Source organism: Notechis scutatus, chromosome 4 (assembly GCF_049901735.1).
Source record: "Notechis scutatus isolate UNSWTSFEM ecotype Mainland chromosome 4, rNotScu1.2, whole genome shotgun sequence".
Lineage (NCBI taxonomy): Eukaryota > Metazoa > Chordata > Lepidosauria > Squamata > Elapidae > Notechis > Notechis scutatus.
In genome coordinates, this window is record NC_142012.1 from 102683159 (window position 1) to 102700115 (window position 16957).

At 39.8% G+C, this 16957-nt stretch overlaps 1 long non-coding RNA gene across 1 annotated transcript; it reads right to left on the minus strand.

Moving 5' to 3' along the window:
* Nucleotides 1-13411: 13411 nt before the first annotated feature.
* LOC148130847 (uncharacterized) lies at nt 13412-16595 on the minus strand. Its single transcript, XR_015749635.1, has 3 exons — nt 16451-16595; nt 15360-15560; nt 13412-14273 (listed from the first exon to the last, which is right to left on the minus strand). It is a non-coding gene; the product is annotated as an uncharacterized LOC148130847 (long non-coding RNA).
* Nucleotides 16596-16957: the final 362 nt, after the last annotated feature.

Genomic DNA, 16957 nt, shown 5'->3' on the forward strand with positions numbered 1-16957 from the left:
CTTCAAACTTGCTAATTATAGATTCTGCTGGGGAGCACCTTCTGTGGCTTCAGTTGTGTGGCTCTTGTGGAGTAGATTGTCTATTCTGAATATATTTGTTTTTTATAAGTGTACATTGTTCTTTATGGCTTCTTTGGAAGATAAAGCTTTGAGGAGAACTAGGGCACTGTGCCCTAGAAACAGAAGGGAGTGAGGTTAGGTGCATTTTCAGAAATATTTCAAGATATCGTGACTTGTTCAGTTCAAATGAATCGAGATACTGTGTGAGGCTGAACCCCAGAAAGGGAGGAGTAGGTGAAATATTTCTCAAGTTTAATGAATGAAAAAGCTCTTTCCTCCTCTTATGAAATTGATTCCAGCTTTCATAACTACCCGTCTTAATTACTACAGTGTGTTCTATGCAGTGCTGCCTTTGATGACAATTCTCAATAATTGACTTGGGTAAAAAGCTAAGAGTTTCAAATCCAAGATACTTTGTCCCATGCTGTTCAGGTTGTATCTCCTGTTACATGTAGGATTAACAAAACTGAGGTGCAAGAATTAAGATGACCACTAGATGAGGGCAATGGTTTTTTTAAAAAAAAATTATGTTGCATTCTAGTGGTCAGATGGTTTATGCAGCTTAGATATGATAATCCTACTTTCAGGACCAGTTCATAGACCTGGGATCCTCATACATTCTTTCCCTGTACGTACATGGAAGACTCTTCGCTATCAAGGTTATCTGTAGAAGAGCAGGAAAGTTGGCTGCTTTGCACTTGATGCAAGTATTTCATATTTTATTTCCTCACAGACTTTTTGTACTGATGGATGGAAATAGATGATAGAGATAGAGAGAGATAGTTAGATGTGGATGGATGGACGGACGGATGGACGGACGGACGGACAGACAGACACACAGACAGACAGCTAGATAGAGTGGTGGGATTAAATTAATTTAACAACTGGTTTGCCCAAAGTCAGGTTGGCTGTCGTGGGAAGTGTGGCCCATTCCTGTCCTCCAGCTCCACCGCACATGCAGGACAAGCCTCCCACGATGGCCAACCTAACTTTGGGCGAACCAGTTGTTAAATTACACCCCCACCCCCCGCTATCAAAGTGGAACCTGGATGCTGCACTGCAATGGAGAAACCGGAAGCAGAGGGAAGGAGGAGGAAGGGGGGTTAATTTAACAACCAGTTCACCCAAACCGGTGAAAACCAGCTGAATACCACCACTGGATAGATAGGTAGAAAGATAGAAAGATAGATAGAAAGAAAGAAAGAAAGAAAGAAAGATAATAGATAGATAGATAGATAGATAGATAGATAGATAGATAGATAGATAGATAGATAGATAGATAGATAGATAGATAGAGATAGATGTTGTATGTATGTATGTAAATGCTTAAGCCAAACAGAAAAAAAAACCAAATGATTGTTAATCTTACTATGGACATCTCTGTCCCCCCAAAAGAAGAATAGATCTTGTTTTATGTAACTTCAGCTTGTTGCTTTCCCAGGAGAAGACACACCATACATGTGAGGAGCATTTACTATTTCTGAGCAAAAATATTTTACACCAGACTCGCTAATGTGAACCTGGACATTTCCTTGTTAATAACAGTGCCATCACTTATTCAGAGCCTGCAGTAGGTGTGTTATCTTTATCAGCACTGCAACCATTATTCTGTCTTCAAGCAGGTTTCCAGAGTATTGCTGGATAACATCAAACACTGATATTCACTACAGCATTTGTTTCTTTTGGGTATAACCTGGCATTTAAATTAAGCAAATCAATTTTTCATTGGTCTTAATGAGGAATGAAACACGTTTTCAAGGAAGTCCAGTTGCCTTTTGAAAAAGCACTTCTGGGACAACTAAAGCATGTATTAAGGTCTCACTTCTAGGACATGAAATTCTAAGATTGGAACAGATCTAACAATCATACCTATTTTTATTGTTCACGATGTTTTCTTCAAAATACTTTTATTCGCAGTGTAGACCTAATGCTTAACTATAATAAGATTGGCTATAAATATTTGGATCATTAAAATGTGGCCCGAATATGATGATATCTTCTTGGGTTGTTATGCAACAAAGTACAAGATATTTTAAAGCACATTTTTTTCCAGTGAATGGCCTCCTCATTTATTTTAGTTTTTATTTCAGAAAAAAAAGAGGAAATATTTTGATATTTAAATTAAGTGGTTAAAACGCTGTGCTTGTTAACCGGAAGGTCAGCAGTTGGAGTGTTAGCAGTTAAGTGTGTCATGATGGGATGAGCTCCTGTTACATGCCTCACCCCCTGCCGTCACATGACCCCAGGACACTGCAACCGTTGTAAATGTGAGTCAGCTGCAGAGGTGGTATTCAGCAGGTTCTGACCAGTTCTGGAGAACCGGTAGCGGAAATTTTGAGTAGTTCGGAGAACCAGAAAATACCATCTCTGACTGGCCCCGCCCCCATCTATTCTCTGCCTCCCGAGTCCCAGCTGATTGGCTGGGTCTTCTTTTGTTGCCCTGCATAGGAGAACGGAGCTGGAAAGCAGGTTAGTGACGTGGGGAGGGAATGGGATTTTGCAGTATCCTGCCCCTGCCATGCCCACCAAGCCACACCCACAGAACTGGTAGTAAAAATTTTGAATCCCACCACTGGTCAGCTGCCAAGCATCCAAATGTAAATCACGTGACTGTGGGGATGTGGCAACAGTCAGACATGTGAAACAATGGTCATAAGTCACTTTTTTTCTGTGCCGTTGTAACTTCAAACGATCACTAAGTGAACTGTTGTAAGTCGAGGACTACTCGTAGACATGCCAGCCATGGACAACACCGGTTCTTCGATTGTGAATCGGAGATGAGCTTCACCCTCTAGAGTGGGACGTGCCTGGCAGGGGAAACCTTGACCTTTTACCTTTACAGTGAAAAGAGAGGAACGTATTGTTGGGTCCTTCCTTTTTTTAATTCAAGAAAATTCTGCACTTTTTAAGCTGCAGCTATCCACATTCAAGCAATGAAATACAGGTGGTCCTTGGCTTAAAACAGTTCGCTTAGTGACTGTTCTAAGTTACAACGGCACTGGAAAAGTGACATGACCATTTTAGACCAGGACTGTTGCAGCATCCCCAAGGTCATGTGATTTACTCAGTGGTGGGATTCAAAAAATTTTACTACTCTTTTTACTATGTGGGCGTGGCTTGGTGGGCGTGGCAGGGGAAGGATACTGCAAAATCCCTATTCCCTCCCCAACACACTAACCTGCTTTCCAGCTCTGTTCTCCTGTGCAAGGCAACAAAAGAAGACCCAGCCAATCAGCTGGGATTCAGGAGGCAGAGAATAGATGGGGGCGGGGCCAGTCAGAGATGCTATTTGCTGGTTCTCCAAACTGCTCAAAATTTCCGCTACCGGTTCTCCAGAACTGTTCAGAACCTGCTGAATACCACCTCTGATTCAGGTACTTGATAACTGGTTCATATTTATGACAATTGCGGTGTCCTGGGATACTGTGGCCACTTTTTGTGACCATTTTTCACACTTAACAACCGTGTTACTAATTTAACCACTGCAGCGAGTTGAACAAATGTGGCAAGAAAAGTCATAAAATGGGGCAAAACTCCATTTAACAAATTTCTCACTTAGCAACACAAGTCTTGGGCTCCACTGTGGTCGTACGTGGAGGACTACCTATAAAATGAAAAGCAATGCCGCAAGAAATGCCAAGGAGGAGTTGTGCAAAGCAATACCTTCCTTGGATTTTCCCCTTTCTGTGAAACTGCTGCAATATCGCTCTCATGCTGGAAGAATGCCTAAAGCATTCTTTTAAAACCTCGCAAAAGTATTTGAAAACAGAACTGCAGATCCCCTCAGTGCTTAGGGCGATCATCAAATATATATGCATACATGGATGGAGGTGTATTTTTTAACACACTGGCTAGACTATCCTGGCTTTTGGAAGCACTTATACAACAAAACATAGGTATGAAGAGCATTCCAAAGCCCAACATTTAGTTTCAGGCAACCACGGCTCATCATAAATTACTTAGTAACTACTTAGCCACCCAGTGAAAAACCCCATACATAAAAAATGGGGACCCTTTCATCTTTCTTCTCTTACAGCTGTTTAATCCTAGAATGACTCTTTTCAAAAGACTAGCTGGATCTTTGGGGAATATGAAGACAACACACACAGCTTAAGCGTTAATACAATAAAAAGGAAAGTCCTTTTGACAACTTCATTTCCCTCGTTGCAGTTGCTTGAGATTTTAAAGTCTATTGGTTTGGTTTTTTTAATATCCTGCCTTTATTTATTTTTTTACAAATAAGGTGGCAAACATTTCTATTTATTTATTTATTTATTTATTTATTTATTTATTTATTTATTTATTTATTTATTTATTTATTTATTTGATTTGATTTGATTTGATTTGTCAATCGCTTACAAGATACAGGTATAAGTATATACATAGTTATGAATACATGAAATGGGTACATATAAGAAAAACAAAAGGACAGGGACGGTAGGCACGTTGGTGCGCTTATGCACGCCCCCTACAGACCTCTTAGGAAAGGGGTGAGGTCAATAGTAGACAGTCTAAGGTTAAAGTTTTTGGGGTTTGGGGAAGAGACTACAGAGTCGGGTAGAGTATTCCAGACATTGACCACTCTGTTGCTGAAGTCGTATTTTCTGCAATCAAGTTTGGTGCGGTTAACCTTGAGTTTGTATCTATTGTGTGCTCTTGTATTGTTATGGTTGAAGCTGAAGTATTCATTTGCAGGTAGGACACTGCAATGTATGATTTTATATACTATATTTAGATCTAATGCTCCTCCCTCCTTGTATTTTCCCCACAACAATGATCCTGCGAGGTGAGTTGGACTGAGAGAGAGTGTGCTTGTTTCAAAATCATCCAGCTTTGTGGACTGGTGGGTGTGGGGGAAGAAAGGGGACGGTTCCACATGAGTGGTGGGCGAGTGCAACAGCTCTTTTTGCACAAGTGGAGGGCACACATGCCCGTGGCTCGCACAAATGGAGCTGCATACATATGCTGGCCCAGCTACTGTGCGCAGAAATGGAGTTGCAGACACATCCGTGCTCACGCACTGCTTCCACTTCCTGGTTCTGAACAGGCCATGGCCTGGTAGTGAGCTGTGGTCTGGGGAGGGGTTGGAGAATCCATGATTTAGACCAGGGGTCCTCAACCACCGGGCCGCGGACCGGTACCGGTCCATGGAGCACTCTGTACCGGGCAGAAGGCAGGCAGGCAGGTAGAACGGAGCACTGTGGATTGAATCGCGCGGGCGGGCGGGGGGGTAAACGGGCGCTGGAGGAGCTGCAGCGACAGGAAAAGCCACCACCCCGGCTTCTTTGAAGCAGTTTCTTCCTGGGCTGGTGGAGCAGCGAGAGAGCGACTGAGAGAGGAACGAGGCAGACACCTGAGGGAGGGAGGGAGACACCTGAGGGAGGGAGGGAGACACCTGAGGGATGGGGCTGAGGGAGGCAGGGCCGAGGCTCTCCTGAACGGAGTTTGCTGGCAGACGTTTATTACCCGACTCAGGTAACAACATCAGATGTTACCTAGTCAGGTAATGAAACGTCTGCAAGCAAACCACCAAACTGGATCCCCCCCGGTCCTTGAAAAAGTGTTTGTGCTTGAAACTGGTCCCTGGTACAAAAAGGTTGGGGACCACTGATTTAGACAAGACAGGTTCAGAAGTGTCTTTTCGCTGTGTTCTCCACTTCAGCTTTATGCATCAAACCAGCATTGCCATTCTTGAGAACGTCAGGAAAAACTAATGCCAAAATGTAAGAGATTGCTTTGGGTTATCTGATAAAAAAAAAGTGGAGAGCTGTTTTCTGAAATACAGACGCTGTTAGGTTTGTGATTCACATTTGTGTGAAAAAATTTTCCCCAGCCTATTCAACCTAGGGATTAATGTGAAATTACCATTTAAGCATTAAACTTCTAAGGCAGGCTTTTGAAAGAAAGAAAGAAAGAAAGAAAGAAAGAAAGAAAGAAAGAAAGAAAGAAAGAAAGAAAGAAAGAAAGAAAGAAAGAAAGAAAGAAAGAAAGAAAGAAAGAAAGAAAAGAACAAAAATATTTCTGATGGCAGCCAATCCCATTAATCTGTCTATTGGGGAGCAGAAAGTGTTACGTCTAAATCTGTTTTCCACTCCACCTTAGAATTTACTGTTCTCCAAATGTAGCATTAGTCAATTAAGTGCATAAAGGATAAATAAATCATTTAGGTAAATAAGTCGAATCATAATATGGCAGGGTTTTTTTTTTTTTTTAAAGTTCCTCCTCGGGCTGAGTTTGAGGGAGATGGGTAATCCAGAAAGGTGAAAAATGAATGAATGAAAGAAAATAAATAAATAAATAAATAAATAAATAAAAATATAAATAAATATGATAAAAGTCTAAAGTTGCTTGGGGTGGGTAGGAGGCAGTAGGCAAACTGTGTATTACAGTGTCTGGCAATGAAGGGAACAGTTGTAACTATCCCCAAGGACAGTTGTATAAAAAGTTCTTTATGGATTATTATAAAAGACTTAGAGGAAACTTAACTCGGCTGACAGTGTGTGAAAGCCACCCACCTAGCTTTCCTGGCTAAGGCGGACTTTATTTATTTATTTTTATTTTTTATTTATTTATTTTGTCAAACGCTTACAATATAATAGAAATAAGAATAAACATAAATTTAATTACATGAAATAGGAACTAATAATTGGGGACAATAGGACAGGGATAGTAGGCACGATTGTGCACTTATGCATCCCTTGAACTCACTATCTCCAGCTTTCTAGCCTGGTACCATAATCACTGGACCACAGGTGTCAAACTCGCACCGTCACGTGACATTTCGTGATTTTTTCCCCACTCGCAGAGCTGGGGTGGGCGTGGCCTGCATGTGACGCATCTGGCCCATGGGCCGCCAGTTTGACAGCCCCGCAGTAGACTAAACTTACATTCTTACATTCTGGAATAGCCAGATTTTTGGGAACTTCCCAGTGGGCATCCTTTCAGGTTTTGCCCAGGTTGAACGAAGCACGTTCCACTTATTTTCCCACCCCCTGCCTGCAATGTTGTCCCTCCTTCCCAGACTCTCCTTCTCAGATCTTTAACTTGCAACATAAGCACACTGGAACCCAGCCACAAACTTCGCTTCTCTGAAGTTGAACTATCTGTTCTTCCTTATTGCAGAGTTCCCATGGATCTGCTGCAGGAAGGATGAATGAGGAAATAACCAATTCCCTTATTTCAGATGAGGGAACTAAAAGAGAAAACAATAAAAGAGTTTGCATTCATGCCAAAATAGGGAACTTAGAAGGAGGCACGAAGGCATCCGTAATGGGAAACATCTGGCACAGCAAACCGTCACTCAGGTGTAATGATTAAGGTACTGGCCTAGAATAGCAATGGCATTTAGATGAATATACCACTTCATAGCGCTTTACAGCCCTCTATAAGGGGTTTACAGAGTCAGCATCTGGGTCCTCATTTTATGGAACTCAGAAGGATAAAAGGCTGCGTCAACCTTGAACTGGTCAGGATTGAACCACTGGCAGTTGGCAGAGTTAGGCTGTAATTCTGACATTCTAATCACTGCACCATCATCAAGAGACCCTGAGGCATGAAATTTAAAACAATTAGACACTTTTAATAATTTAAACAATGCAGTTAAAAGATGTAGAGCGGTAGATGCAAGCATTTCATACTGACATTTCATCTTGACCTACATTACAATAACACGGTTAAAAACTGCCTCAAATATAAGATCTAGCAAGAGCATTAATTAAGCCTATAAACGTACAGAGGAAAGCAACCAATGGAAAGCCTGATGCCCACGGGAAATGTAGATTGACATACAGCTGTTTCAATTGGTTAATGGCAACCACTTCAGCAAACCACAGGAAACAAGAGTTCCTATGGCACAGTAAAACTTTAAATACAGAGTTTTGATCCAACCTGTGGCCCGTAGCTAGCAAGTGTTTTGCAGTGGCCAAAGAAGGCATTTTATGGCCATGATTTGCTGTTGCTGTTGGATTACTGAAGGCTGTCTGGACCCACTTTCGAAGATGCTCCTTTATTCTGAAAGCCAAGCACCTATCAGTTCTGCTAATGTAATTGTCTCCGCAATTACAAACAAATTGATGAACACAATGAGCTTTGGCGCTGATAGGTTGTGCTTTCTTAATTCATGCCTTGGGCATGAAAGTCACCTGGGTGATTTTGGGCCAGTCACTTTCTCTCGGCCCCACAAGAACCATAGGGGAAAATAGGAGGAGGAAGGAATATTGTCAAGTTGAGTTACTTAGGAAGCAATAAAGGCAGGAGGGGGGAATCAAACAATAACTAATGGCACAAAGACTAATAATCTGAAATTTTGAAAGTCGGACTTCAGGAATACCTGGAAACAACAAGGGAGAGAAACAGCTTAGGCTGCTGCACAGATTAACCCTAAATCAGAGTTGTTGCAATTGACCCTTAATCCAGGAGCTTTTTTTTTAAAAGAAAGAAAGCTGAACAAGCAAAAAGGTTGCAGCTCTTACAAGATTTTTATAAAAAAAAATATCCAGCATTATCAGCAACTAAGGTTATTTTGTATTCAATATTGTTGATGAAAACTCCCTTTGAAGCCATAAATTCAGCAAAAAGAAAGAAAGAAAGAAAGAAAGAAAGAAAGAAAGAAAGAAAGAAAGAAAGAAAGAAAGAAAGAAAGAAAGAAAGAAAGAAAGAAAGAGTATGAGTATTGTCTGCTTCCCCACTGTAGCATTATTAGTGAGTAATGATTGCCATTGATTCTAAACACAGCCTCAACTCTGCTATATTGGCAGTTTAGAATTCATATAAAAACCTGCTCCAAAGCCACAAGTGGATAGAATTGCACAGAATTATGCCTATTCCAAAGAATTAAAAGTCTTTATGAATTTCTAGAGAAATAAATATATATCTTTGAGAATGTCTATTGTAAATACAGTCTACTATTGACCTCACCCCATTCCTAAGAGATTTGTAAGGGGCGTGCATAAGCACATCAACGTGCCTACCGTCCCTGTTTTAATGTTCCCTTTTATTCGTATCTATTTCATGTATTAATAATCATGTTTATACTTATGTATATTATCAAATGCATGCTTGACTAAATAAATAAATAAATAAAAATACTTGTCCAATCTGAATAAAATGAGAATGTCTACTGAAGGCCCCACAGTCAAAGATGAGACAGAAAAGGAGTTTTAAAGTCGTCATTTTCTGTGTGGGCTCTCTGGCTATGGAACAGCTTCCTCCCACCAAGGCCACGGAGTTATTTTGGCCTTCTAGAAGTTGCTAAAAACTTAGTTGTTCCAGAGGTCCTTTGGAACTTAGCTGTTGTACAATTGGCAGTGGCAGATGTGTTTTTAGTGTAAAGGAATGCTAATTATTTTATTGCATCTTATTATTTGGTTGGCTAGGTCACCATTGCTCTTTTGTAAAATGCTTACAGACTCTTAAGGCTGAAGTGGTCTAGACATTCTATAAGCAAGTAAATCAAACATGCAATGTTTCCCACCCCAAGATTGGCCAAAGTAAATTAGATTTAAAACCTGCCAGCAAAAACTGCTACTAGATGGCCATCCATCTGACTCTATGAGATGTAGATTGTGATAGATTTGTTATTGAGTGACTTGGCTATGATGAATTTTGCATCTTGGAACCAAAGAGAAAAAGAGGAATATAACTTTGGGGCCATAACCTCAGGCCTAAACCAACATCCGTCTTTAATGAAGCCTGCTTTAAAACTGAACGTCATTCCTGCTTTGCAAGGTTAAAATAGATACTTGTTATAATGTAAAATAGTCTTTCAATTAAATAATAATATCTTAACTTATTTACAGTAGGCGTATAAAGATTGCTTGGGGCCTTGGGACATGTCCACATTGTACCCTTAAGCTGCTCCTTTCCTTTGCTTTTGTTGAGTTGACTCTAAACTGGCTTAGGACGGTGCTCTCTGATCTGAGGTAATGGGCCAACAGCTTTTTAATCAGTCCTCTAATGCACCATTTTATCATTTTCCTAGGTAAACCAGACAGTAGCACTTAGGAGGGAAATACAACACTGAAAGCAGGGCAGAAAAATGGTCTGGAGCCCACAATTGCAGGAAGTGAGGTGAGCACAAGGCCTCTTGGTGATCCTCTTTTTAATAGCCTGCAATCACCTTTCACTCTATTGAGAAAAGGACAGCTCTCCAGATCTTATGAGGTTCAACCCTCTCCATTGGTCTTCTTTGCTGGGGCTCCTGGGAGCTGATTTTTAGCCACATCTGGATGCTTGATCTAGAGCTCTTTCCTATAAAAAAAAATGGTACCTCCCTCTTCTGTTTTTATTTCCTAACAGATTAATGTATTACACAGCAGGAACAGCAAGCAAAATGCAGGCTACCAATATTGTAAGTACAATCTGGTGTTTTGTCCCCAAAACTATCACTGCTATGAATTTTAAGAAAGGGGGATTATCCCACCCACAACAGTGCTACCTTCTCCCCCTGCCCCACTATATCAAATATTCAGCTGGAAGACTTTGTTATTTTGATATATTGCCTCTGAATCATAATGAAACATATATCTTGACAGGCAACCACCAGAACATGCTGAGGCCATTGCTGTGTATGTTTACTTCCGTGTGCACGTACGTGCATGTAGGTGTTGAAAAAAAGGCTAGCAAGGAAAGAACGTTCGCCTGGCAATAACAGCAAAATGTGCTTATTACTGACCTCTCGAAAAGAAAACCAAATCAGTTTATCTTCCTCCATATTCCATCTGTTCAGTACACCGGTTTTATTTTTTGAAAAATTGTTATAATTCAAGGCAGAATGAATCAAAGCTATTGTTGCTGGGATGTCCTTACTATTGCATAACTTGCCTTGTTTGGAAACTTTTTGAATTATTCAGCTGGCATTTCAGAAAATGTTGCTGTATTGACAGAAGCTCTCAAGATCACCTCCAAGCTGTATGAGCTGAATTTATATCCTGGGCCTCATAGGTGTTAAATGAACCCTTTGATTTGGATGTTTCCACCATGGCCTAAAGCCAAAAGTTTCTAGTTCAAGTTTTGAATTAAGTTTCTGGGGCATGTTAAATGTCATAAAGGAGTTGTGATGCTATGCATGTTACATAGTTGGACCCACATTCTTCCAGTGATACACTCCAGAAACATCTGACTACAACTTTCCTCTCCTTTATTTACTATAGCCAATGGGCTTACTGGTTCAAAAAAAAAAAAAAAAGGAAAATGTGATATTTGTTGCCCTTATGTCCAGCCACAGGGCTAACACAGTGTGTGGTCCAAGAACAAACTTATTTATTTGATTCATATCCATCCTTTCCATCAGGAGTTCAAGGCATCAAATATGCCTCTCCTTCCATGACAACAAAGTTGGGAAGTTGAGCTGAGACAGAACCGTCAAGTGAGTTTCCATGGTTGAAGGTGGACTTCAGTTTTGGTCATCCCACTCTTAGTTCATCACATGAACCATTATTCCATACAGTAGCTCTTTTATTCCATATGCAGGACTGGCATTTGAGGGGAATTACGTCTTCCATTGCACCTGAGATGGTACAGATTTGTTTATTTATTTATTTATACATTTTATTGGCTGTCTATCTTACCATAAGGTAACTCTGGGCAGCTTACAGAGATAAAAATATGTCTATATATTGAAAGGTAAATACATTGAAAGGTAAACAAATTAAAATCAAACACTAAAATCTAAGGACACATCAGGAGGTCAGGGATGGAATAGGGAGAGGTGGAATTTGTTGGTAATCAAACACCTCCACTGTGCTGTTCCCCCAGATCTAGGTCTTTAGGCCCTTACAAAAAGATAGGAGTGAACATCAGGAAGCAAGATGTTCCAGAGGACAGTGTCAACTTGTAAAACATTCCTATGCCTGTTTACAAGTTGCCATGAGAAAGACCTGAAGGAGGATACGGCAAATAAAATCAGAAGCACATTCTGAGCTTATCTCACAAAGATTGTAACCTAGGCAACCGGGTATTCTGCCCGAGAAAACCCTTTTTTTGGAGAAAGTGAGTGATGACACCCAGCCCATGAATGTGTTTCGTTGGAGAAGCTGAATTATGATACACGCAGGGGGGGGGGGGAGACAAAGTCATAAGTGATTGTAAATTACGTGTCTCAGAGTCGGCTTCATACAGGTCATGCAGGCATGTCACTCCTAATAAATCTTTTGAAGTTTTTTGAAGCTTAGCTCGAGACGTATGATTTAATTAGGGTGATCGGCAGGAATCTTGACAGCAAGCTGACTCCCTTAATTAATCAACATTACCGGGGTTCCTGGGTCGCGGCCTCTCCAATCATTCCCTGACATCTGGGGCATGTGGAGAGAAACTCAGGCAGCCATGGCATAGGGTGGGTTATCAGAAGAAAGCCTGCTCCAGATGACCCAAGAAGAAACAGACCTGGTCTCCAGCCAGAAGCAGACAGAAGGTGGGCAAACCCACCTTGAATTCCAAAGTGGAGAAACTTGCCTGACAGGCAGGAGCACAAGCAGAGAAGGCCCTCCTCCTGGACTCTGCCAACTGGAATAATCAGGCTGATGGGATCTGCAGAATGCCTCCTCTGCTGGCACAGGTGGGATGATCCAATCCCAGTGGGGTGAGATGATCCCTCAAGTAACCTGGACCCATGCCACAAAGGTGATCATCAACACCATGAATTGCACCCAGAAGCAGACTGGCAACCAGTGCAGCTAGCAGAGCAGTGGTGTTACAGGGTCCATTTTTTAGGGTCCCCAAAACTGTTAGCACCACTGCACTCTGCACCAGCTGTAGCTTCTGAATGCTCTTGAAGGGCAGCCCCATGTAGAGCGCATTACAATAGTCCAATCATGAGATAACCAGGGACTGAACAACTGAGTGGAGAGAACCCAGGAGAACCACACAATGCTCAGTTCCTTCATTTGGTCCACCATGGAGCTTAATCTCATTGCTACCAACCTTTCATTCTAAGTGTTAATGAAACTTCCTCCCCCTCCCCAGAAATGCATTCACTAGTTGATCTACCCTTGCAATGGATTTATTTGGAGGGAAAAGACGAGAGTTTTAGTCGCTTAACTTTCCATTCACATGTCAGCCCTGGAGCCATCTTCTTTAGCGTCTTCAGGGCTGCCACGGCCTGAAAACATGTTATCAAAACTATTAAATCTTGCTTGAAATGATAAAGATTAAAAAATGACAGCTGTGTCTTATGTCATCTATGCACTGTGTCCTTCTTGGGTCCTTTGCAACTATCTGAACACCAGTTATTAACTTAATGCACACGTTTAAAACAATTCACTGCTATATTAAGGGGCAAAGCTATTTGAAAAGCTCATCAAAAATTCAAGCTGTCAACAAACATTCTGTAATGTAATTGCCTTATAATGTTTATTATGATCTTTATTTTCTATTAAAAGTCTTCTTTATTTTGTTACACTGGAAATAGTGGTGATGTGGAAAAGACACAGAAACTCTATTCCAAACAAGGCATTTCAGAATAAATAAGCATTTCAGAACATTTAAAAATAAAAATTTTGGAACCAAATAGTAGATTTCCCAGGATGTCTGTCAATATCTACCCCTCATTTTTGTTTTATTTGGAGACCTCCAGATATGAAAAAAAAAGATACATTGTCCTATTGATTTGAATTAACCAGGAAATTTCTTAGCTGCAGAATTCTGGTGCCATTTATACATTAACAGCATAATGAATCTGGTTTATTAAGTTTCACAATGCTGATCACATCACACTAGTACATGCAGTATAGACAGTTGGGCCCTAAACTATCCTCAGAGGCTGAGCTACAGATGCTCTGTTAATAGACTAGTTGTATCTCTCTTTCCTCGCTGCCTATTTCAGTCTCTGGGTTGCAAATTTTGATTCTGCCCTATTATACAGAATGGTGCCTTTGCTTAAACAATGGATTTTCCCTCCTGAAGTATTACCTACTATTCTTTGAAACAAAAACATGGTAAATCAAAAAGGTAGGAATAATCAGTCATCACCATCACCTCACAGGCCTCAAACTGTGCACAACTGCCTCAGTTTTTCTGTTGACTGGCCTTCTCTTTCTCCCTGACTTATAAATTCACTGTCATCAATCTTTTTCTCTGGTGCGTTATAAAACCCCACCTGCAATTCATTCCAAGGACTTTTATTCAAGAAAGCTTTTCCTTCGCTTCTCAATTCTTCACTGGCAATTGGATGAATGTCTTTAGTTCCACAATTTTCACATCTTATCCTATGTCACTCCCTCAAGAAGTAAAATGAAAAAAATTGCTTCTTAAGAATGTTGGAAGAGAATATATGAAATTGTAAACAAGACAGATGAAAGTATAAGAACAATGAATAAAAAGATATAGAAATTTAGGTAAAAGAAATACAATTGAATAAGAAGAAAATGAGATAACCATAAAAGAAAATTAAGAGAAGTAAAGGGAGAAATAGTGAGAAGTTGGAAAAAGAGTAATAAGATATGAAGTTGAATACATAAGATGAATATTCATATGAAATTGTGTCTGTATGGAAATGTGATAACCCGGAACCATGCTGTACTCAAATAAGATGTTTTATTTGTTTTGTTAAAACTCAATAAAACTTTATTAAAAAAAGAAGTAAAATGAAAAAAAGAATGGAGACAGTGGGCACTCTTATCTTTTCCCTTTTTGAATCTCACAAGGTTTTGTTAGTTTTCTACAGTATTAATAATCATTTGTGCTTTCTTTCGGTCAATCTTACCCATTAAATTATCTTCAAGGTTATCTCCAAGCCACAAATATAGTAAATAATTGGTAGCCATTATTCAATAAAGATATTGGTCAATAGAAACAGCAATAGCAATAACACTTAGACTTATACAGGTAGTTTTGGGAACACTCGTGCCCAAAATTTCTGTTGCTAAGTGAGAGACTTGTTAAGTGAGTTTTGCCCAATTTTACTACCTTCCTTCCCACAGTTGTAAAGTGAATCACTGCAATTGTTAAGTTAGTAACATGGTTGTTAAGTGAATTTGGCCTCCCCAGTGACTTTGCTTGTCAGAAGGGCATAAAAAAGTATCACATGATCCTGGGACACTGTAACCGCCATAAATATGAACTACTTGCCAAGCATCTAAATTTTGATCATGTGACCCATGGGGATACTGCAATAGTCATAAGTGTGAAAAATTGTCACAAGTCACTTTTTTTTCAGGACTGTTGTAACTTTGAACAGTTACTAAACAAATGGTTGTAAGTTGAGGACTATCTGTATACTGCTTTATAGTGCTTTATAGCACTCTCTAAGCAGTTTACAAAATCAGCATATTGTCCCCAGCAATCATTTTCCTCATTTTACTGACCTCAGAAGGATGGAAGGCTGAGTCAACCTTGAGCCAGTCAGAATTGAACTGTTGGCAGTTGGCAGAATTAGCCTGCAGTACTGCATTCCAACCAGTGTGCCATCATGGCTCTTGTTAGTTTCTTGTTAAAGTCAAATCATATACGTCTTTAGGAATAAGTGCTATATTAACCTTTTTCCAGCTGTCAGGGAGCATTCTGTTCTGTAAAATAATATTTATGGTTAGTTGCAATGGCAATAAAAGTTGATTCTTAAACTTCCTGAATGAAATAGATGTCTGACTTAGTAGGAATGTGGACTTGATGTGTGGCTTTTCTGATGTTCACCATCTTATCTCCATCTTTCATAATCTCTTGACAGCATGATCAACAGCGAAGATGGAAATTGTAATCTAACATCTGAAAGGTGCCAAATTACCCATTATATCAAGGGTTGATAGATTATGACCCCAGGACCAAGACTAAATCGTTTTTTGCAACTTTTTGATTTTAAAAAGGGAAATGCTTGAAAATCATAGTTAGCCTAACACAGGCATACTTCAGTTTAACAAAGTAAAATCTGATTCTCTAAAATGGATATCCATTGGCATTTGTAATCATCTCTGACTGTCAGCTTGAATGCAGCACTCACCTATCAAAAGTTGACTGTTCCTACTAATAGATTCAATTATATAGATTCAGTCTTCTTATCTCCTGATTTTCTGCAATTGGATCCCATTTTTAAAAAAATATGTATACTTCTAGAGCTCTAGAGCTTTATATATAAATATAGAAATGTGTTTTAGTATTACACATTTAATGAATGATTAAGGTGTATTTACCCATGACTAAGAAAACAGTGATTTGGTGCATTAATATTGTAGGATTCCAGAAAAAAATATCTAACTACTTTAATTATTCTTTTCTGATTTCTTTTATCTAAGAATCGAACAAAATACATTAGTCAGAAAGGGAATTTGGTACAAATTTGTGGATAGAAGTTTTGTGAGAAAAAATGCTGGGAATTTATCTGTCCATATAAACAAAGAAATTCACAACATAATAAGGAAATTCATGATATTGCCTGCCCGGATATAGCCAAATGACTACTTACCGACTAAACTATATGATCTTATTATCCAAACCCTGCATTAACAGTAAGTATTAGAGTATTTCCTGTTGTCTGTGTAGCGTGTCATGGCAACATGATCGTGTTAAAAACAAAATGGACAAAAAAGCTACCTGGCTATCAGCCAGAAAGCAAGACCTGACCTCTCATAAAAATTAATCTTTAACTAATAGGTCTCTTTGTGGTCAGTTCTATCTTAACCAGCTCCACCCTGTTTGTCAGTGCTTGGTATCAACACTCCTTAAACTGGGATTTATCTTCAAATCTTGAGTTTAGTGTTCTACAAGAAGTATTATAAAGGCATGGCAGCACATTCTTCGTAGAGGTTTTTCTGAAACATATGAATCGTCCAGAAGTGTGTGTATTCTTCCTGCAGCTGATGTTGACACAAAAAGCAAATGTGGGTGAGGAAAATAAACCCTACACCAGGGGTCTCTGGGTCAGCTCTCTCAGTCGCTTTCGCTCCTTCACCAGCCCAGGAAGAAACTGCTT